This window comes from Meles meles, chromosome 11 (assembly GCF_922984935.1).
Source record: "Meles meles chromosome 11, mMelMel3.1 paternal haplotype, whole genome shotgun sequence".
Taxonomy (NCBI): domain Eukaryota; kingdom Metazoa; phylum Chordata; class Mammalia; order Carnivora; family Mustelidae; genus Meles; species Meles meles.
In genome coordinates, this window is record NC_060076.1 from 58690105 (window position 1) to 58714894 (window position 24790).

Sequence of the window (24790 nt, forward strand, 5' to 3'; positions counted from 1 at the left end):
GGCAGGAATCTATCAAAATTCTACAGGACAACATAGGTAGTAATCTCTTCAACGTCTTCCACAGCAATTCTTTCAAGATATATCTCCAAAAGTAAAGTAAAAAAAAGTGAAGATGAACTTTTGGGACTTCATCAAAATCAAAAGCTTCTGCACAACAAAGGAAACAGTCAACAAAACAGAAGCAACCCACGAAATGGGAGAAGATAACCACAAATGACACTATAGACAAAGGGCTGATATCCAAGATCTAGAGAATTCCTCAAACTCAACACACATAAAACAGATAATCACATCAAAAAATGGGCAGAAGTCATGAAGAGACCCTTCTCCAAAGAAGACATACAAATGGCTAACAGACACATAAAAAAATGTTCATCATCATTAGCCATCAGGGAGACTCAAATCAAAACCACATTGATATACCCCCATCAGAATGGCCAAAATTAACAAGACAGTAAACATGTGTTGGACAGGATATGGAGAAAGGGGAACCCTCTTATACTGTTGGTAGAAAGGCAAGTTGGTGCAGCCACTTTGGAAAACAACATGGAGATTCCTTAAGAAATTAAAAATAGAGCTTCCCGATGACCCTGCAATTGCACTACTGGGTATTTATCCCAAAGATACAGACGTAGTGAAAAGAAGGGCCAATGTTCATAGTACCCCAATGTTCATAGTGGCAATGGCCACAGTCGCCACACTGTGGAAAGAACCAAGATGCACTTCAACAGATGAATGGGTAAAGAAGATGTGGTCCATATATGCAATGTAGTATTATACCTCCATCAGAAAAGATGAATACCCAACTTTTGTATCAACATGGATGGGACTAGAAGAGATTATGCTAAATGAAATAAGTCAAGCAGAGAGATTCAATTATCATATGGTTTCACTTACTTGTGGAGCATAAGGAATAACATGGAAGACATTAGGAGATGGAGCAGAGAAGTGAGTTGGGGGAAATCGGAGGGGGAGACAAACCATAAGAGACTGTGAGAAACGAACAGGTTTTGGAGGAGAGGGTGGTGGCAGATTGGGTAAGCCTGGTGGTGGGTATTAAGGAGGGCACATATTGCATGGAGCACGGGGTGTGGTGCCTAACAATGAATTTTGGAACACTGAAAAGAAATAAAATAAATAAAATAAAATAAATAAAACTTAAGTAGAAATGAAATAAAGAGAAAAACAGCAAAACAATTGATAAAAATCAAGGAAATCATAATAAAATCAATGAAATCAAACAGAGTCTCTTGAAGAAGACATATAAAATTGGTAAAATTCTAGCTGAGCAGAAGATCAGACACAAATTACCCTAACAAAAATAAAGAAGCTGATATACTGAATATTCATCTGATATTAAAGAGATAATAAGATAATATAATGAAAAAATACAGTAATAAATTTGATACTCCAAATGAAAGGGACAAATTTGTTGACAGATACAATTCACAAACCTTACTAAAGAAGAAATAGTTGACCTCAATAGCCCAATATCTATTTAAAAGTTGAATTTTATTTCAAAATATTGCCATGAAGAAAATTCCTGACCCATTTGTCTTTGCTGGCCAAGGAAGATATTTTATTTAATACATAAATGCCAATTCTACACAAAACAATAAAAAAATACATATATTCTCAGGAGAAATCAAATCTTTTGCTCATACATAGACTTCTCTATGAATGTTCATAGCCGTTTTAGTTGTAATAGATGAAAAAAATTTAGTAATCTAGATGTCTACCAGTAAGTAGAAAGCTTGAACCAACTCGTATCCATAAAAACAACAAGTAGTATAAACAGTGGAATACTACTCAGCCAAAAAGAAGAATGAAATATTGATATATGCTACCAAATGTATGAATCCAAAATCGTTATGCCAAAAAAAAAAAAAAGAATCAGATCCTTCCCTAAGGATTTATATACAATTATAGAAGACAGAAACTAAATTTAGGGACAGAAAGCAGATTGATGATTTCCAGGAAAAAAAAAAATCATGTGAAAGAGTACAAAGGGAGGAAGTAAAAAGGGCATAAGGTAACTCTTGTGGAAAATAGAAATATTTGCTGTTTTGACCGTTAATGGTTTAATAGTAAGCATACATCAAAACATCAAATTGTGTACTTTAAGTATGCACATGTATGCATGTCAATTTTACCTCAATAAAATGGTTACAAATAAGGAAAGCAGGAAAAAATAATTAAAGAAACAAAGAATAGATATTACAAATAACAAATAAATAAGAAGATGGTAGATGTAAACCCAAATATATGAGTGATTACCTTGAAAAGAAATGTTCTAAATATTTCAAATAAAAGACAAAATGTAAAATAACATTTTAAAAAAGGGCTAAACTTCTATTTTGTCTGGGCCAAAACCACTCTAACAAATAAAGGCATAAATAGGCTTAAAGTGAAAGAAAGAAAGAAAGTACATCATGCATTAATCCTAAGAATGTTAAAGTAGCAATATTTGTATCAAACATAGATTTCAGAACATATATATTACCAGGAGTACGAGAGACTTGTAATAGTAATAAAAAGGTTATGTAATTTGGAACATATGATAATCCTAAATGTTTATATTCCTATAAGGGCTATTCAGATTATAAAACAGCAGTTTATAGAATTTAAAAGAGAAATGGACAGTTCCAGGAATCTCCAACACTCCTTCCTCAGAAATCAATAGAACAAGTAGACAGAAGATCAATAAAGATATAGATGACCTGAACAGTACTATCACCCAACCTGACTTAATTGACAATATTACCAAAAGAATAAAAAAAAAAAAAAAGGACATTTTCATCATTTGGGGTTAGGTAAAGATTTCTTACAGACAACATAAAAGGACTAACTATAAAATACATGGACAATTAGACTTTATAATATTTTAAAATATCTTTTATTAAATCATTGCCAGTAAGAAAATGAATAGGCATGTTACAAACTAGCAAATATCTACAACACATGCATTTGGCAAAGTACTAATATCTGATCTCTGGAAAGTACTCCTATAAGTCAATAAAATAGATAATCAGTAGTATAAAAGAAAGTACAAAACAAGAACTGATAGACCAAATCAACAAATGTCCAACCAAGGCCTGAAAAAAATGTTGAAAATCAATTGTCACCAGGAAATGCATATTAAAATTAAAATTAAAATCCATATTAAAATTCCACATAGCCATTGGAATGATGAAACTTCATCACTGAACTTTAACACTAAATGAGATCAAAGATGTGCAAAAGCCAGAACTTTAATATTTTCTTAGTGGGAATATAAAATGGTACCACCACTTTGGAAAATTTTGTCACTTCCTTAAAAAGTAAAATATACCCTTTTTTCTTACATGTGTACATAAATACATAAAAATAAACTTCTGCAAAAGTCCTTGGCAGGAATATTAATAGAAACTTTATTCAGAATAACCAAACACTACTAAGTACTAGATATCCCTTAACAGAAAAATAATTTTAAAATCTGTAGTTTGCTCATATAATTGAATACTGTTTAAAAATAAAAAGGAATAAACTGTAGGTGCATGTAGAATCTCAAAAACATGCTGAGTAAAGGAAATAGACACACAAAAATCAATATTGTTTGATTCATTCATGTGAAGTTCTAGAACAGGCAAACCAAGATATGTGATAAAATTTATGATATTAGGAAAAATAAATAAATAAAAGAATTTAATGATATCTTGTTGCTGCAGTGGGAGATGGATTTGAAAAGACAGTAGAAAAATTTCTAAGATGATGGAAATATTTTCCATCTTACTTGAGAAGATGGTTTATGAGTGTATAAAATTCTCAAAACTGATTAAATGGTACACACTGACCTGTTATTTCACCAGATGGAAACAATAAACTCCACCCAACAACATCCCCAGAAAAAGTTATGAAATGCTAGGATTGGAAACAGTGTTCAAATAATATGGCAAGAAATAATAAGCATTCAAATATATGGGCATGATGAAGGTAGTTTATTCAGATTAAACAAAGATATGGTCCATCTGAATGTGTTACCCTCAACTGTAAACTATTGAAAAGAAAGGATTTTTTTTTCTATAATATGCCCTAGAAAATATTGGCTTATATAGTGTTGACATAACGTCAGCTAATTTAAATTAGTAAATGTCTATTAGTAGATTTGTAAATATGTTTACATTATTGTGTTGTATTTAGAAACTATCAACAATTACTTACAGAGTTACTACTCCATGTCTACCAGAGTGAAAGACACTGAGGACACCAAAGAAATAGAGGAGAATGTCTATCATCTGGTCTTCCTAAAGAATTGGTGAATGCATTATCAATCTTCATGCTTAAAGATTCAAAAACTTAGAACATTTGGGATAGAAACCTTCTAAAATAGTTGTACACACACCTATCTTTTCAAAGTTATATACCTTTGGGGTCACAATAAAGGGCATCCCTTCCACAGTACTGTAATTTAATGATATTCTGAAGGACTGTTAAAGAACAAACAATCCTTTAAAATAAGTGTTTCCTTGATTATTTATTTATTTATTTATTTATTTAGTTTGTTTTGTTTGTTTGGTTCCTTGATTTTCCTTTCTGGCTGCTAATTTACAGTTTATCCTCTCCATTAACATGGGAAACCTGGTAAGTGTATCTTTTAAAATAATTTTTCAAAGTAATAATTACGCCCCAGGCACTGTACTAATATGATCTGTGTTATACACCATAGTAACATGCTTTGGTAAACATCATTTTTTTTTCCCCTGCTAACACCCATTTTCCTGTGCACTTGGTAAAGCACAGAACCACCTATCATGCTCATTCAGAATCCATCCACTTTCAGTGGGTGAGCTTGTTAGCCATGCTGTAGCTATTAATATTGCATGCCCCCTGGCTGTGATATTTGGGTCAAAAATCACACAGTGGAATCCAATGAGGATCAATCCCAGAATTTTGTGGAACTACTGGGAAGGAAAACTTATTTTTCTGCAATGTTTACTAGGTCAAAGGAAAATGTAACATCTGCTGATGACCACCATATGGAAAAGACTTTTGGGGATTGAGGTTACACCGAAGAAAACAGAATCCAAATTCAGAGAAAGAATTGCATCTTATAGCTTCATTTGATTGGATTCAGCCATTTTAAAAAACTCATCCTAGGCTTTTCAGTTATATGAGGTATTATGTGTTCTATTTCCATCTGTTACAACTTAGAAAGATTGATCTAATAAAGACACACAATCTCATTTATGCCTATTCCAGCTCTCTGAGTAAATGTTGTGATTCTTCACATTTTACATAAAGTAATCTGATATTGAGAGAGATTAATATCTTCCCTAGGTAATGTAGTTATTAGTTATTAAGTAATAAGGTCAGGATTCAAAATGATATTTATGTAACACCAAAATCCGCAGTCTTAACCTTCTTAAACTCACTTAACCACTAAATTCCACTCTAGAAACTCTGTCAGGTGAGGATATACAAATAGAGGTCAGTTTTGTTTGTTTGCTTTAATTTACACATCAACTTTATTATTTGCTTCTAGATTTTATTTATTTGAGAGAGAGTGAGCATGCATGCAGGCTGGTGAAGGGGCAGGGGGAGAGGGATATGGAGAAGCAGACTCTTCACTGAAAGGGGAGCCAGACAGAAGGGTAGATCCCAGGACTCTAAGATCATGACCTGAGCCCAAGTGAGTTACTTAACTGAGCCACGCAACCTCCCTACACATGAACATTTATAAATCCTACTACTAATAGTTTAACAATCCTGTTCAACAAATGTAGTTCTGTCAACCACTAGTCACTAAAAAGGGATAGTATAACTTAAGTAGGGAGTATTATTATGATATAAAGTCCTAGACTTCTCAAATATAAGCATAGGATGCCTACAAAACTAACGAACTAATGAACATTAGAAAACTATTCTCTTCTTCCTCTGATAAATCTGATTATTTTATTGGTGTAAAACTTTTCAACTGACTGGACTCTTAAAACATCTTTTTTCTTTTGTTTCTTTCCCAAATAACTGTGTCAGTACCCCCCAAAAATTAGTTCTAGAGCCATCTTTGCTTGGACTAGCTCAGTCACCTGATTGAAAATGTATGGATTACAAAAGGTGAAGAACATAGTATCTGTGTATTGACTCAGTTTGCTTGACCAAACTTTAGTCAGGCTACTGAAGCTTCTCCTAGGCCCACTTCCTTATAAAATCTAGTTTTAGCAAGAACTCTTCTAAGTCAGTATATGTGAAACCCTCCACCCTTGATACCTGATCACTCTTCCTATCTAATAGGGTTCTTTATCTTCTGTCATCCCCCAGGTGATATCTGACTACCCTTGTTTGTCTTTAGCAGGAAACTTGTTAGGTCAGTTTAGCCAAAATCCCTCCTAACCCTGATGTTTCCTCTCAGTAATTTTCCATCCTCTGACTCCAACTTTGCAGTTTGGCTATCAGTTCTCACTCTTCTGTGCCATATTTGGAGTTGAGTGCAATTTCTCTTCCCTAAAAGAAAATCCCATTGCAGTGATTTTTATACTTATTGTGATGGTCCTAAATAAGGTCTGCCTTATTATCTTTAAAAAATATCATCAATATTTGTTTTTCCTTTAACAGTATCAGATGTTTGTTCTATGGCATTCAGAGTCTATTTTTATTCTCTATCTCAAAACATTGATTTTTCTTTAAAACTCTTTTAACTACTTATAATTGGAAAAATTAATAGTATATATTTTCTCCTCCCTCAGAAGAATGTAAAGTTCTTGAAGTGCATATCATGACTTACTTGTGTTTGATTTCTCGGCATTTAACACAGTAGTTAGCATACATTAGCTCTCAATGTAGAATTAGTGAATAAATAAATAGATGATCAATACATAAAAAGAGACAAAAATCTCTGGCCAGAGAAGAAAAATCAGTACTTTCTCCTCCTTTTATTCCTCTAAATTTGTATTGTCATGGTGATAAAAGAAGGAAATTGAGCAAATTATTGCTTTGTAATAATAATTCCTGTGTGGCATGAGGCAAATTACTAAACTTCTCTCTGCTTCATATTTCTATTAATATATTGGAAATACTAACAGTTTGTTATTACTATTATTATTGCTGTTATTACTACTACTACTACTACTACTACTACTACTACTAAAGGTTTCAGTCAGGCTTTAACCAGGAGAATACCTGGATATTATTTAGTGGATACCACATGATCAATAAAAGTCTCATAACAGGATGCCTGGCTGGCTCAGTCAGCAGAGCATGTAAATCTTGGTCTTAGGGTCAGTAGTTCAAGCCCCATGCCCCATGTTGGGTGTAAATAGTACTTAAATAAATTAATAAATCTCTTAAAAAAATAAATAAAAGTCTCATGGTTATTCATGTCTTTTTCTTTGTAATTTCAGAATGAGGCAGCAAAAATAGATTAGCACACAGTCAGTAATTACTCTCAAATGATCCATTCACTTAACTCTATCTCTTTGTCATTACATTGCAGATACTAAACCACTTTCTAATTGTAATGCTCCTGAGATGCTGTCTATATCTCATGGAGTTTGCATGGGGATTCTTCCTCAGAGATTCTGCTCTCTGCTTTCATTGTTTGCCACTCATTTTATGCTCTCCTGCACTGGCTATGTTCTTCTCTACATCTAATATTTAAATGCCTCAATAAGGAGGGGCTAGTTTGTTAGCCATTCACCACTAGTGTATGCAATTCGGTTAGACCTATGGCACTACAACCCCTTTATTAATGTTCTTCTGGCCAGGAAACATTCATTAGTATCATAACTGTATCTGTAGTAGTAGATCAAATTTGTGTAGAAGTGAATAAAACTAGTAGCAAGGACCTGTTTGTGTCTTTCTTTATATTAGGCCCCCCTAAGTACTCAAGGTTATCTCTCTTTATTCCCTCCTCTCTTGGCTTTTACACCACTTTGCCATTCATGCAGAACTCCAGGAACTACCTCTCTCTCTCTACTCATCTCCAAAGGCATTATTTCCTTTTTTCCTTCTTAACCACTGTAACACAAATTTGCCCCTACTGAAGCTACTTTTGCCAGTCACCAATGGCCTCTGTTTGTTAATTCGAAGGTTAGTTTTCAGTTCTTATTTCATTTATCCTATAAGCATTATTTGGTATAAGGAAAAGCACAAATTAAAAATAGAGGCTTAATTTTTCCTCTTGAAAGGAAGAAGGAAGACTTACTTTCTTTTTCTAAGAATGCCTATTTCAGAAAACTTGCAATTTAGAAAATTTAAGTACTCTTTCCTCCCTTTGAAATGTATATCAATCCTTTTGAAAAGTAGATGGGCCTTTTTATCAGCTTTATGACCCAAAATTCTTTCTTCAGTTCCTGGGAACCATCTCTTTGAAGTGTAAACAGACAGTGATTGCTCTCTTGTCTTCTAGCTCGTTGGTAGGAGCTCTACTTTGGAGGGCACCCAGTTCCAAGTTGCAAAACTATCTCCTGTAATAAAGATAGAAAAGTTTTGTTTTGTTTTGCTTTGTTTTGTTTTGTTTTGTTTTCTCCTCTAGATAAAGCCAATTAGCCAATACAATTGGCCCTTCCAATTACCAGGTAAAGTTAGGATAAGCTATCCCTCAGCAAGTGGTGCTGTCAAGTCCTTTTGATGAGGGAGCAGGAGGCTGGCTGAGGACAAAGCAAAAGCTGGCACCTTGCACCCCCTCTCCATGCACTCCCCTCCATAGTGTGTGTAACATTCCTCAGGCACCCCTGACCACCATAAACGAGAAACAAATAGTTCCCCTTGGTTTACAAATGCCCTAGAGGTTTACAAATAAAGAAGTTACCTTGTGCTATTGATAATTTCCAGAGGCAAATAACTCAGTTCCTCAAGCCCTAAGGTCGCCCTCCCCTCCAGACACAAAACTGAAGGCGGCTGAGGTAGAAGGAAATGTAAATATAGTTAAATCTCTTCTGAACCTAAATCTCACTAACAAAGACTTTTGATAGCAGGATTGTGACATTCCACCAGGAATCTCCCAACTATCTTGATATTAATGGCTTGCCAAAAGACAACATTGATCAAGCCCAAAGACCTCTGGGATACTTGGCACCTCCTAGGCCCTCTTTAGCTTATGAAAGCTCCATTGAATCCTCCCTTCCCCTCACCTTCCCCCAACCTAAGGGTACATAACCTGCCATCCCTCACAACCAGGGGCAACAGCTCTTTCTGCCCACGGGTCCTGTCCCCATGCTTTAATAAACCACCATTTTGCACCAAAGATGTCTCAAGAATTCTTTCTTGGTCATCAGCTCTGGACCTCAGCCCACCAAACCTCACCTAGGTTCTAGAACTTCATCACTTTTACTTGAAGACTAGTTGCAGTTTATCTTAAGAACATTTATGTAATGATGGCATGTATATGCTTGGCTATATAAAAGGGTAAGTTTTTTCCCATTTTTGCAATCTTTTAGTATATTGCCTGTGATTTGTATCACATTCTGGTTTAATATTGGCTCAATACTAAAAAGGCAGGGCAGGGTATTGTGGGGTAGGGAGGTAAAAAATGAAACAAGATGGGACCAGGGAAGGAGAAAAACCATAAGAGACTTAATCTCAGGAAGCAAACTGAGGGTTCCTGGGAGGTTGGGGGATGAGGGATGGGTTGGCTGGGTTATTGACATTGGGGAGCATATGTGCTATGGTGAGTGCTGTGAATTGTGTAAGACTGATGATCCACAGACTTGTACTCCTGAAGCAAATAATATGTTATATGTTAATAAATTTAAAAATAAATAAAATATGTTTTATTTTCGAAAAATATTAAAAATATTTTCTTTCTCTACTATGTGGAAAAGATTTCTCAGTTGGGAGACAATTTTGTTTTCAATCATATTTCCCTAATGTTGGGAAAATTGTCATTCCCTTTTCTTTGAAACACTATTTTTTTCATTCGGCTTCCTTAATTCCATTATCTTCTTGGTTTTTCTCACTAGTTTGACATTTCTGATGGTTCCCATTTTATTCTCCCAGAAGGTCTTATGGCTCAGTCATGGGACTTCCCTTTATTTACTATGTTCATCCTTTGATGAGCTCATACATGCTCAGTAATTTTAAATACCATCCATTAACTGAAGACCCCCAATTTTTATCTCTAGACTAAACCTCTGGATTTAAACTCACATATCCAATTACCTAGTCAGCATTTCTACTTTTATGTGTAATAGACATCTTGGAATTAAGTCTAAAACTGAATTCTTGATATTTCCTTCAAGCCCTATGCTAGTAGTTTTTTCATCTTAGTTAATGACAACATCATCCAATTGCTTTGGGAAAATAATCCACATATAATCATTAAGTAAAGCAATAAAATAAAAATTGGTTAATGAGAATAGTAATAAGAGATAAAAAAATTTTGGATCAGTAAAAATATTATACTCAGGCATCATAAAATAGTAATATGTAAATCATAAAGTTGTTCATTACAATGTATATTCCTCAAAAAATAGGAAGTTCAAGGAAATAAAAAAATGCAGCACATTTCTACCCCTAAGAAAGAAAAAAATAGTAGGGAAAAAAGGATATAAATAGTTAATACACTGGGATACCATGAAGAATTTTGACTACAGTATAACAAAAAAGTTGATTAATAGAAACTTTTTTATGTTTTTCTGTAATAAAATTGAATAAAGCAATACTTGTTATAAATGTTCAAACTCAAAATCCCTCACTAATTCAACCATTTTCACATGTGAAATACTAAGTTGGTATCATAACATGAATGAAAATAAAAAGAGTGCTTACTAGACATGTGTTTGCAAAGCCCATTTTGGTGTGGGTTAAATTGGCATTTTTATTGTGTCCTATAGTTTAGCCTTAGAGATATTGTCAATTTGCTGAAACTTGAATTTCTCTGTTTTTCAAAGAAAATAACTTATAGGCAGTTCTGTCAATTATCACCATGTTAAAGAAAAGAAAATTAATGTGATATATAAGGACTTGGTTCTGATAATATACATTCAAATACAGAAAATGTGTATTAAACTCGTGAGGAAAAAAAACCTGCTTTTTTGAATGTTGAAGCAATTGTGATAAAGGAAATGACAGGATTAAATATTAAAGTGGGCAGAAAAAACTGGGACAGGACAAGATACGATCTTATTCTGAAATATTCACAGCATGGTCTTAAATTTCACAACTTGAATCACAAAATGTTCTACCACACATAAAATGATTGAATCTAGTTATTTTTCTCAAGCACACTTATTCAGATGTTAGCTAAATACCTTTATTTTCATAATTCTAGAATTTAAATTTGTAAATTTGTAAATTAACATTAATGGAATAGCTCTGATTAGTCATGGTGAAATCAGCAGGCTTAGCACTGCTCTTGTTTCAGAGTACCACTGAATGGAAGAATAGAAAATGTACCTATTATTGAAATGTAATTTTGATTTGTTTTATTTGGTTGGTTGGATGGATGGGTGAATGGTTGGATAGAGAGATTCTTTAACTTACTTGTTTCAGTTCTTATCAGTGCAATATGTATTTAATAGGTATTTTGACTTACCTTTACAGTACTTAATATGATTTCCTGGTATTATACTTGTACAGACATTGTAAGGTGACAAGTCTATTAAAAAAATAAAAAAAAAAACTTGTTCAGACTTAATCTTTTACTTTAAACATATCAGATGAATAAAGCATATGACATTTTAAAGCAGAAGTAATCTATGTGCAATATGGTATCCTGAGTTTGATCCTAAGCTATCTAGTTGTATCACTGTTATTTTTTAATTTTTGACAAATGTATCATAGTTATGGAATAAATATGTATCATAAATATAATATGAACTGTAGAGATGCTATCTTGACCAACTTATTGTTAGTTGAGAAAGATGAAGTTTGTAAAGAAAGCATGTTTTTTTCTTCTCAACTTTACTTAAATTTAATATCACTACAAAAATATGTTATAAAGTGATTTATCCTTGGTTGTGATTTATTTTATTCATCTTCATATTTCTTAGAGAAATCCTCTTAAGTTCTGACTTAGGAAAAATCATCTGACAATCATTTATTTTATTTTAAATTACAAAATCTACAAACTGCAGATTAATTTGGTCTCTGAATCTGCTCTTGAAGGAGAAGTGTCTTTCTTTTCTTTTTTTTAAGATTTTATTTATTTATTTGACAGAGATCACAAGTAGGCAGAGAGAAAGATGGAAAAGCAGGCTTCCTGCTGAGCAGAGAGCCTGATGGGAGGCTCAATCCCAGGACCCTGACTGACATCATGACCTGAGCCAAAGGCAGAGGCTTAACACACTGAGCCACCCAGGTGCCCCAGATTACATTTATTAAAAACAAACAACAACAACAACAAAAACAGAAAGTTTTATTTTTCTTAGACTATCATTTCATAGAGTGCTGTATGATCTTTTTTCCCCTTGTTTTAATTTATTATTATTATTATGCTCAATTAGCCAACATACAGCACATAATTAGTGTTTGTTGGAGTGTTTAGTGAATCATTAGTTACATATAACACCAGTGCTCATCACCACACAGGCCCTTCCTTTTTTTTTTTTTTTTTAAGATTTTATTTATTTATTTGACAGACAGAGATCACAGGTAGGCAGAGAGGCAGACAGAAGAGAGAGGAAGGGAAGCAGGCTCCCTGCTGAGCAGAGAGCCCCATGTGGGGCTCAATCCCAGGACCCTGGGATCATGACCTGAGCAGAAGGCAGAGCCTTTAACCCACTGAGCCACCCAGGCACCCCAGACCCCTCCTTCTTAATACCCATCACCAGGATACCCCATCCCCCCATCCCTCCTCCCTCTGTAACCCTCAGTTTGGTTCCTGGAGTCCAGAGTCTCCCATAGTTTGTCTCCCTCTCTGATTTCTTCTCATTTAGTTTTCTCTCCCTTCCCCTTTGGTCTTCTGAGCTATTCCTTATGTTCCATATATGAGTGAAGTCATATGGTAATTGTTTTTCCATGCTTGACTTATTTCACTTAGCATAATCACCTCCAGTTAATCCATGTTGATGCAAATCGTGAGTATTCATCCTTTCTGATGGCTGAGTAATATCCCATTGTTTATATGAACCACATCTTTATCCATTTATCTGTTGAAGGGCATATTGGCTCCTTTCACAGTTTGGCTACTGCAGGCATTGCTGCTGTGAACATTGGGGTGCACATGCCCTTATTTTCACTACATCTGCATCTTTGGGGTAAATATCTAGTAGCGTAATTTCTGGGTCATTGGGTAGCTCTATCTTTAACATCTTGAGGACCCTCCATACTATTGTCAGGAGTGGCTGTACCAGTTTGGATTCCATCAATAGTTTAAAGGGGTTCCCCTTTCTCCATATCCTTGCCAATACTTCTTGTTTCCTGTCTTATTAAATTTGCCATTCTAACTGGGGGAAGGTGTTATCTCATTATGGTTTTGATTTGTATTTCCTTGATGGCTAGTGAGGTTGAACATTTTTTCTTGTGTCTGTTAGCCATTTGTATGTCTTCTTTGGAGAAGTGTTTGTACATGTCTTTTGCTCCCTTATTGACTGGATTATTTGGGTTTTTGGTGTTGAGCTTGAGAAGTTCTTCATAGATCTTGGATATCAGACCTTTATATTTAATGTCATTTGCAAATGCCTTTTCCCATTCCATACATTGCCTCTTAGTTTTGTTGAATGTTTCCTTTGCTGTGCAGAAAATTTTTATCTTGATGAAGTTCCAATAGTTCATTTTTGCTTTTGTTGCCCTGGCCTTTGGAGATGTGTCTTGAAAGAAGATGCTATGGCCAATATCAAAGAGGGTACTGCCTCTGCTTTCCCCTAGGATTTTAATGGATTTCTGTCTCACATTTAGGTCTTTTATCCATTTTGAGTTTATCTTTGTGTATGGTGTAAGAGAATGGTCCAGTTTCATTCTAATGCACATGTCTGCCCAATTTTCCCAGGACCATTTATTGAAGACACTTTTTTCCGATGGATATTCCTTCCTGATTTGTCAAAGATTAGTCGACCATAAAGTTGAGGGTTCATTTCTGGGTTCTCTATTCTTTTCCATTGATCTATGTGTCTGTTTTTGTGTCAATACCATGCTGTCTTGATGATGACAGCTTCGCAATATAGTTTGAAGTCAGACATTATGATGACCCCGGCTTCAGTTTTCTTTTCCAGTAATCCCCTGCCAATTCAGGGGCTTTTCTTGTTCCATACAAATTTTAGGATTGTTTGTTCCAACTCTGTGAATGATGTCAATGATCTTTTGATAGAGATTTCATTGAAAGTGTAGATTGCTCTGGACAGTGTGTGCTCTTTCATATGGTACTTTCTATCCCCAGAATGATTTGTTTTATCTAGTAAATTCAAACTTTTCAGGACAACATCACTATTTTTGAATGCAAATGTATCTTTAACTTTTCTTACTCTTTAAAAATATTAGTACATTTCAGTATATAAAAATAGTAATATACCAGTGTTTTACACGTTATAGGTCTATGTAATCTTTACATTATGATCCTCAAATGTTAATGTTTATCAAAAATTATCTGAGGAGCTTGTTTTCCAGCACCAAACTACTAAGACTTTTAATGTGGAGCTCTAAAATCTGAGTCTTTAATAGAGACTCTCCTTTGAAAGAAACTGTATTTTGAGATATACTGTCTTATATGGTAGGAACACATTTCCTATGTCTCCATTTATTTATCATCTATGTCAAGAATTATAATTTATTGAATCCATATTAATGAACAAATCAATTAAATTATTAATAACAGTATAGACTGAGAGTAAATTAGATCTAAATTCTCAAGGAGAGCTTGAAGAACGTGTTCCTGAAATTTAAGTGAAGGCTGTGAGACTCCAAGGTTTTGCTTTATTTATAGAATGTGGTCCAGGACTTGATCTACATTTGATTTTGATTAAAAGTATCTTTTAAATGAATGAGAAAATATCCTTTTTTTAAAAATTAATTTGTGGTTCTTTTAAAACTTTTTATTTTAATATTCAGATTTACAAGTTTTGGCATGAAAATTTTAGACACAAGAAAAGTTGGAAATGTAGAGTTCACATATACTTGTCACCCAGCTTCCCCTAACTATCTTACATAACCATATTTTACTTATCAAAACCAAGAAGTTAAGAGTAATACAATTGTATTAATATCTGTAAAGTTTACTGAAATTTCATCAGTTTTTCCAGCTAATGTCATTTTTCCATTCCAAGATGCAAATGAAGATTTTGCAGTTCATGTAGTTGCTCTGTCCACTTAGTCTACTCCATTGTGTTATATTCCTTAGTCTTTATCTTAGCATTTTGGCATTTTCAAAGTAAAAATTTTCACCGGTTTAGTAGAATTTCCCTTCTTTTAAGTCTGTCTGATATTTCTAATGGTTCTATTGGGGGTTATGAACATCGGTAATAACCTACAGAAGTGATGTGCATGTCTGTCTTTTTTTTTTTAAGATTTATTTATTTGAAAAAGAGGTTGAGAAATAGATCACAAGCACAGGGGAGAGGTAGAGGGAGAAGCAGACTCCCACTGAGCAGGGAGTCCAATAGTGGGATTTGATCTCAGGACCCTGAAATCATGACTTCCACTGAAGGCAGACTTCTCCCGACTGGGCCACCCAGGCTCCCTCTTTATTTATTTTTATTTTTTTAGTCAAATTCTTGAGGTATGGTTGACATACAATAAGCTCAATAAATATACATATCAATGTATACAACTTTATAAGTCTGGATATAAGTGTACACTAGTGAACCATCATCATAATTTATGCCATAAACATATCTATCACCTCCTAAAGTTTCTTCTCATACTCTATTCACTTTTTGTGTGTGATAAGAACACTTAATATAAGGCCTACCCTTTTAGCAAATGCTTAAGTATATAATACAGTATTTTTACCTATAGGCACTATTCCATACTGTAGATCTATAACTTATTAATCTGGCATAACTGAAATTTTCACCCTTTGACAAATATTTCCTCATTTCTCTCTGCCTCTAGCCCCTGGCAACTACCATTCTACTTTCTGCTCCATTCTACATGACTATTTAAAATTCCTCATAAAAGTAGTATTGTAGCTTTGTACTTCTATTTTTAGCTTATTTCATTTAGGATAATATCTTCCAGGTTCATCTATTTGTTGTCTCAAATGGCTGGGTTTTCTTCTTTTTTAAAATTGAATAACATTCCATTATATGTATGTTCTAAATTTTCTTTATTCATTGATTCATAGATAGACATTGAGGTAGTTTGCATGCCTTGGGCATTGTAATTAATGTTGCAATGAACATGAAATTGCAGATATTTTTTGAGATCTTGGCTCAATTTCTCTTGCTATATATCCAGAAGTGAGATTGTTGGGTCATATCTATATCTTTATCTATCTATCTGTATATCAACCATCTATCGATCTGTCTTTTTTTTTAAGGCGACTCCATACAGTTTTCTAGGCCCTAACTGAGTTTCAAGAAGCTTCTTCCCTATATATTTTAAGTGGAAATATAACATTTTTCATTATATATTCAAGTATAACTAGGATACATTTTCTTGTGCATTGTAATTATTGATATTTAAAAATAAAAAGCATGCACACACTATAAGCATTCATTTACTTTTATCTGGTGGGAATGAAGTACCTTTATAATATGCTACTCACATAATCTCTTTTAAATATTTTCATTAAGGAACACCTGGATGGCTCAGTCAGTTAAGTGGCTGCCTTCAGCTCTGGTCATGATCCCAGCATCCTGGGATTGAGTCCCACATCGGGCTCCTTGCTTGACAGGGAGCCTGCTTCTCCTGCTGCCTCTGCCTGCCATTCTGTCTGCCTGTGCGCTCGCTCATTCTTTCTCTCTCTGACAAAAAATAAATAAATAAAATATTAAAAGTAAATAATAAATAAATGAATATTTTCATTAAGAAGCCTTAATTTTACATATTTTCTTCTTTTACTATGTTTTTGTTACACTTTTACTGCTGAATTTCATGTTAACATGGCATTTTCTGTTTATAAGTTTTTTATTGCTTACTTACAGTAATCATGCCTCAGCATAATTATATATGTATATATAAACTATATAATATTTACAAAATGTATTTTCTGTAATCATACATGAGATGAGAAGATAATATAGGATTTGAGGAAACAGTACCTTAATCTGACTTTTAAGCAGATAGTCTCATTATTTCTGCTGTTTTCAGAATACATAGAAGTGGGATATGATGATGGAAGAATGGAGGATACAGAGTAACCAGGCAAGAAATTTTGGTGATTAGATCAAGATAATAGCTGTGCAATGGTAAAAATTGATCACATCCTGGTTAAATTTTGAAAGTAAAGGCACAAAATCTGTTGATAAATCAAAGGTGAGAAATGAGATAATGAAATCCTGATACTAATGTTTTTGTTTGTGTGTTTAACATTTACCAGATGAAGAGCAACATTTGGGACATGTTAAGATGTTGCTTACTCTCCAAGTGACAACGTTGTATAGGAAATTTGAATTATTTGCCTGGAAGTTAGAGTGGATTTCCAGGCTAGAGACATAAAGCTGAGAATCAGCAGCATAGATTATGCTTAAAGCTCTGTGACTTGATGAGGTTATCTGGAAAGTGAGTACAGAGAGTAAAGTTGAGAAAGTGCCATCAAGAAAAAGTATCAAAAAACAAAGTGCCATCAAAAAACGTGCCAAATACCAGTATGGCCAGAGATATTAGAGAAGAACTTGCCTTGAATACCAGGTGTAGCAAATTATTCCAGAAGGAGGAAGTAATAACTGTTGAAATCATTATGTTGTTTGTGGTAAGGTAGAGGCTGAAAATTGATTTATTTTTGTGTGGTTTATTGTTGGATTTATTTTTGTGTGGTTTATGGTTGACCTTGACAAAAGAGGTATAGAGTTGCAGTAGGAATGAAAATCTGATTGGAGTAGGATTTAGAAAATAAGTGGAAAGGAACTGTGCACTTTAAACTCATAATTTTGTTTTTCAGATGTGTTATCAAAAGGGAAGCAGAGAATTAGGACTGTAATAGCTGAAGAGTGATTTGGTATCCATCAGAATACATATTTTATTTTCCTTCATAGGAGAGAAAAGACAAAGTTCATACTCTGATAAGAATGATCCAATAGAGACACAGGAAGCAAATGATGATTCAGAAGAGAGTGAGAGGGGAGACTGCTGAAGCAATAGCCCTAATTAGATGAGAAGAGATAAGGGGAAGGTTGTTCTTAGAAAAGAATATGAATAGTTCATTCACAGTAAGGTAGGTGAAAGCAGAATATACAAAGACATATATCAAAAGTTTGATAGGTGTATGGAACTGGTTGATAATATCTATTTATGGCATTTGCCCTCTGAATTTCTATTACAGAATTAAAATATCAAGACCCGGGGTGCCTGGGTGGCTCAGTGGGTTAACCCTCTGCCTTTGGCTCAGGTCATGATCCCTGAGTCCTGGGATCGAGCCCCACATCGGGCTCTCTACTCGGGAGGGAGCCTGCTTCCTCCTCTCTCTCTGCCTGCCTCTCTGTCTGCCTCTCTGCCTACTTGTGATCTCTCTCTGTAAAAAAAAAAAAAAAAAAAAAAAAAAATATCAAGACCCTGGCTAGTAAGACATTTTTAATGTATTTTTGTTATGTTATACATGTAATTGGGGGGGGGTATTTATAGAGAAGGCAATTTAACTAGAAGCACATGTGTTTTGTAACTGTCAGTAGAAGGCATTCTTTCTTTTTTTTTTTTAATTTATTTGACAGAGAGAGATCACAAGTAGGCAGAGAGGCAGGCAGAGAGAGGGGAAGGAAGCAGGCTCCCTGCTGAGCAGAGAGCCCAATGCGGGACTGGATCCCAGGACCCTGAGATCATGACCTGAGCCTAAGGCAGCGGCTTAACCACTGAGCCACCCAGGCGCCCCGAAGGCATTCTTTCTTTGTATCATCTGGATATATTAGAGTGGGAAATGTTATATATTAAAAGGAAAAAATATGCATATGGTTGGATAAAAAAGTATAAGAAAAAATACCAATAATTTCAGTGTTCTTATATAAGCATTCAGAAGTAAGGATGTTGGTAAAGTGAATCCATATACCCTTAGCCAAATACCTGTGATGTATCCAGCCTCATAAGAATTCTCATTATAGCATCTTTGTTTGCTATATAATTTGTAAACAGATTGGTTAATTCAACCTCAGGAATAAAGTTACCCTATTGTTTTTCCCCTAAAGAAAAATCTAAGATCACTTTTTTCTCAAGTTCAGAATTATTTTATAGAGTTCAAGTCTTGGTAATTCATTTCATATGTATATAGTGCTAATGTAAGAATTTGTTGTGAAATGTATTTATGAAATGATTAATCAAAACCATTAAAATTAACATATTTTGGAGACAATGTTTTTGAATTTAGAAGCCTCGACGATTCATTGAATGATATGATAGACTTCAGGAGTTGTCTTATGTACTTCTCAATCTTATGATGATGTATGCATTATCTTCCCTATTTCATAGGTGAAAAAATAGTCTCAAAATAGGCAATTTTCTGAAAAACACATAAAGAACTATTTGAGAAAGCTAGGGTTTCAATTAAGATTTCTACTATTCTTGGGCGCCTGGGTGGCTCAGTGGGTTAAGTCGCTGCCTTTGGCTCAGGTCATGATCTCAGGGTCCTGGGATCGAGTCCCGCATTGGGCTCTCTGCTCAGCAGCGAGCCTGCTTCCCTCTCTCTCTCTCTGCCTGCCTCTCTGTCTACTTGTGATCTCTCTCTGTCAAATAAATAAATTAAATCTTTAAAAAAAAGAATTTAAAAGATTTCTACTACTCTTAATGTCCTCTCTTTAAGCTATATGGTGCTCCCAGTCAAGAGAGTTATATCACAATTAGCTTGCACACGTGTGCATCTTTCTCTTGTGGCAGCTTAGAGAAGGCTTCCAGGTTTTGTTGTTCTACTAGGTGACCACAAGTGAATTTTAAAGATGATTAAGAAGTTTTACTCCATAGCTAGAATGCATTTGACTCTCTCATCTTTCTATCTTATCGATTCCCTTGAAGTCACTGCATCACTGAGTGCCCTGGAAAAGCATTTTGCTATCATTGGTCCACCATTGACTTTTTTGATGCTCTGGAAGATAGCAGCTGAGGGAAGATTTTCTGTCAATGTATTTTGATGTCTTTCTATTATCACATATGCATTGGGAAACTGTACTCACACAAAGCTTCAACTGACCTAGTTTCTAATTTCTTATGTCATTCTATTTCTATACAACCTTGAAAGTAACATCTTAAATAGAATACATAATTTACTCCAATTTAAAGTATGCTTTAGGTTTCTATTTACTCCATATTTTATATGCACTATTTTCCTTAGATTAAAAAAACAAACAAAATGTACAGCACTTAACTTACTTTTAAAGGACATCTTTATTAAGGAAAATATTCCTGCTTAGAAAAGCTAAAAGGTAAAAACCACAACAGCATTTGGCTCCTTTTCCACCTGAGTAAATATAAAAACAGTTTGTTGAAATGCAGATCCCCTAGCAGGTGGACAGTTTTTCTTTTCTTAGGAGCTTAGCTGGAATCTTCATTGATCTACTTCGTAAGATAAATTCCCATTGGAGTTGGACTGGCTTGTTCATTTTTATTTCATTGATATTTAGGGTTTTGAAATGTGAAAATGTGCTTCTAAAATATGTGCTTTAAAATTTAATAAGAAAAACCCAAGTAGATTTAGATGTTGGGCATTTTAGTACACTAGTATAAGCCTTTAAAAAATGATTCTGAAACAAATTATTTAAAAGCTAAAAGGTGTAGATTGCAGCTTGTTCCTTTTACATCAATTAATACCCAAATATGTATGTCTTAGACCTTTCACTCAGAGGTTCTTGCTTGTTCTGTGCATGTAACCATCTACAGGAAGCTGCACCACAGGTGTATTTACAATTGAATAATCAATTTTGTTTAGCAAATCAGAGGAAGGTGACACTAAAATAACATATAAGAGATTTTACTATAAATTTTTAAATTACATTTAGAGGTGGCACAAATGACTGTTTCTTTTCTTTTTTTTTTTTTTTAAAGATTTTATTTATTTATTTGACAGAGAGAGAGATCACAAGTAGGCAGAGAGGCAGGCAGAGAGAGAGGAGGAAGCAGGCTCCCCGCGGAGCAGAGAGCCTGATGCGGGGCTCAATCCCAGGACCCTGAGATCATGACCTGAGCGGAAGGCAGCGGCTTAATCCACTGAGCCACCCAGGTGCCCCCAAACGACTGTTTCTTACTAGCACTAGTAATGTCCCTTATTTCTTAATAAGACATAAAATTATTATGTTATTAGAAATCAGTTGTTGATATGGCAAGCATTGATAAATATTTCATTTAGAGAGAAAAGTCTCTTATTTCAGTGAAAAGATAGCTTATCATTAGTTATAATGAAATGTCTTATTATTATGTTGTTTTAGTATTAAATTAAATACACACAGAACTCCTGTGAAGTACAGTGCCAAATATAAATTCTTAAAAAGTTATTCTTTCTTTTTAAAGATTATATTTATTTATTTGATGGAGAGAGATACAGTGAGAGAGGGAACAAGCAAGGGGGAGCAGGAAAGGGAGAAGCAGGCTTCCCACTGAGCAGAAAGCCCAGTGTGGGGCTTGATCCCAGCACCCTAGGATCATGACCTGAGCTGAAAGCAGACGCCTAATGACTGAGCCACCCAGGCACCCCTTAAAAACATATTCTTAAATACTTATCAATAAGAAATAAATTGGAGAAATGTTTATATAATTATTCCATTTATGAATATTGCAGAAAGAAACTAAGAAAAAAATGTAGCTCTGGGAAGGAAGATTAAACAGAGATTTAGTAATAGTGAAAATGATGTACATAATGTATTTTATTCCATTATTTATTAAATATCTATTGAATACCCAAAATGTGGTAGATGTTATACCCCATTTTATTTTATGTCTTTAAAAAAGCAATGCTCTAATTATCAAACATCAAAATTTTTAATCCAATATTAATTTATTGAAATCTACACTGCTGCAATGAGCATGGACAAAATTAATCTTAAATAGTAGGGCTCTTGTATTCTTTGAGGATTCTAGGTCACTTTACAGAGCCTGTGGGATTTGCTACAGCCTAAGAAGATACTCATCCTCTGAAAAAATGTACATGATTACAAAACATGAAATTAAAAATGAATAATAGACACCAATAAATGCTTAATATCAAACAGTGTTAAAGAATTTGTGGCAAGTGGAAATCAATAAGAAAAGTGGAAATGAGCTCCAAGAATTTTATTTCTGTATTTTTTTAAGATCAGAAGCTGATCCAAATTAGCATAGTCTATTTTTATTGTGGCATTATATAACTGTTATTCCATATTAGCATTAAGAGAGAGTTAAGATTGTATCAGAAATATAATACATAGTATAGAAACAGTTTACTTAGAAAAACTGCAAGAAAGGCAAAGAGCAGAAGACATATATTTAATCTCAATCACTACAGTAGCTTGAACATTCTTTGGGGCTAAGTAAGACAAGATAAAAGACATAACTCATATATAAGGGTCATGGCTTTGAACCTCTTATAAGTAATGCGCTGAGACACCTATCCACTTTCCCAGTCAACAGATACCAAGCACTTGATGCACATGTTTGCAAAGTGTCATATGACTTTTAGAAGAGAACAAGTATTGGAAAAAAAAAAATCAACGCAATAGTATAATAAATTTCTTGTTTGGGTACTCAAATTTCTTGTTTGGCTACTCTGTAACTTGTATTTCTGGGTTGTTTTTTGTTTTTTGTTTTTTGTTTTTTGTCTCTGAAATGGATTTCAGTGGTGAAGTCTATATTTTTTTCTGATCCAAGATCAAGGACTTTTATTTTTATAAATTTTACTGTAGAATTAATTAGTTAATTAATTGAACCACTTCATGATCAATATGTAAAATACTGTACATATTTAATGTTTACAACTCAATGTGTTTGAGGATATGTATATACCTATGAAACCATCACCACTATCAAGAACATAAACATGCCCACTACCTCCCTACATTTAATCTTGTTTTTGTTAATTTTTGATGGTAAGAACACTTAACAGAAGCTTTATACAGTCAGCAAATTTTAAGAATACAATACAGTATTATTGACTATAAGTATAGTGTTGTATAGCACATCTCTAGAACTTAGTTATCTTGTATAATTTGAAGTTATATCTTTTGACCATCACCTCCCCATTTCCTGTCCCCTCCCTGCACTGTCACTGTTATTACCCATTCCATTCTCTGCTTCTGTGAGATTGACTATTTTATTTTATTTATATTTTTAAAGATTTTATTTATTTGTGTGTGAGAGGACACAAGCGGGGGAACAGGAGTGGGAGAAGGAGGGAGAGAAGCATGCTCCCCACTGAACAGGAAGCCGAATGTGGGGTTGGATCCCAAGGCTCTGGGATCATGACCTGACCCAAAGACAGACACTTCACCAACAGAGCCACCCAGCAACCCCTGAGTTTAACTATTTTAGATTTCAGTTAAAAGTGGTATTATGTAACACTGGTGCTTCTATGTCTGGCATATATCACTTGGCATATCTTCCAAGTTCATCCATATTGTCTCAAGTGGCACAATTTCTTCCTTTTTATCAATAGAATAATATTCCTTTATATTTATTATTTTTAAACATTGGAGTAAGCTAAAGATAATGTTATTTTATTATTTTAAATTTTTATTGGCATATAATTAATATACACTCATATTAGCTTCTAGAGCATTTGACTGCACATTAGCTTCAGATATACAATATAATGATTTGACAATTCTTTACATTGTTCAGTGTTTATCACAATAAGTGCACTCAATCCACTTCACTTATTTTCATTGTATGAATATGCCACACTTTCTTATCCATTCAACTGCTGATGGGCATTTAGGTGGTTTTCATATCATGGCTATTGTGAATAACACTGCAGTGAACATGAGAGTGTTATTTAATTCCTTTAGATAAATACTCAGAAGTGGGATTGCTAAACTGTATGGTGGTTCTTTTTTAATGTTTTGAGGAACCTCCATATTATTTTTTATAGTGTCTGTACCAATTTACAGTCCTACCAACAGTGTAAAAGTATTCCTTTTCTCCATATTCTTGGAGCACTTGTCTTTTATTTTTCTAGTGATAGCCATCCTAATTGATGCGATATTGCAATATTGATTTGCATTTCCTTATAATTAGTAATGTTGAGAACATTTTCATATATTTCTTGGCTTTTTGTTATTCTTCTTTGGAGAAATGTCTGTTCAGACACTTTGCTCATTTCCAATTAGGTAATTTGGTTACTGTTTTGTTTCTTTTTCTGGTTGTACTTGTTCTTGGTTTTGCTACAGAGTTGTGTGTATTTACTATATATTTTGTATATTAATCCCTTGCCAGATGCCCAAAGTAAACTACAGACTCAATACAATATACTATCAAAATTCAAATGGCATTTTTCACAGAAACAGAAAAAAAAGGACTAAAATTCTTATGGAACTTTGAAATACCCTGAATAGCCAAAGTAATCTTTAGCAATAAGAATAAACCTGGAGGCATCGGATTTCCTGATTTCAAAATTACATAGCAAAGCTATATGGATCAAAACAATATAGGACTATCATAATAATAAATACATAAACCGATGGAATAGAATGAAAAACCCAGAAATAAGCCCCTATATTTATAACTATTTCTCAGGGGAATTTACTGGGAATGAAGTGTGTGTGTGTGTGGTATGTAAAGTTTGAGTGTTTTGTTGCAGTTTATAAGAAGTGTCATTATGTCCATGATGAGAAAATTT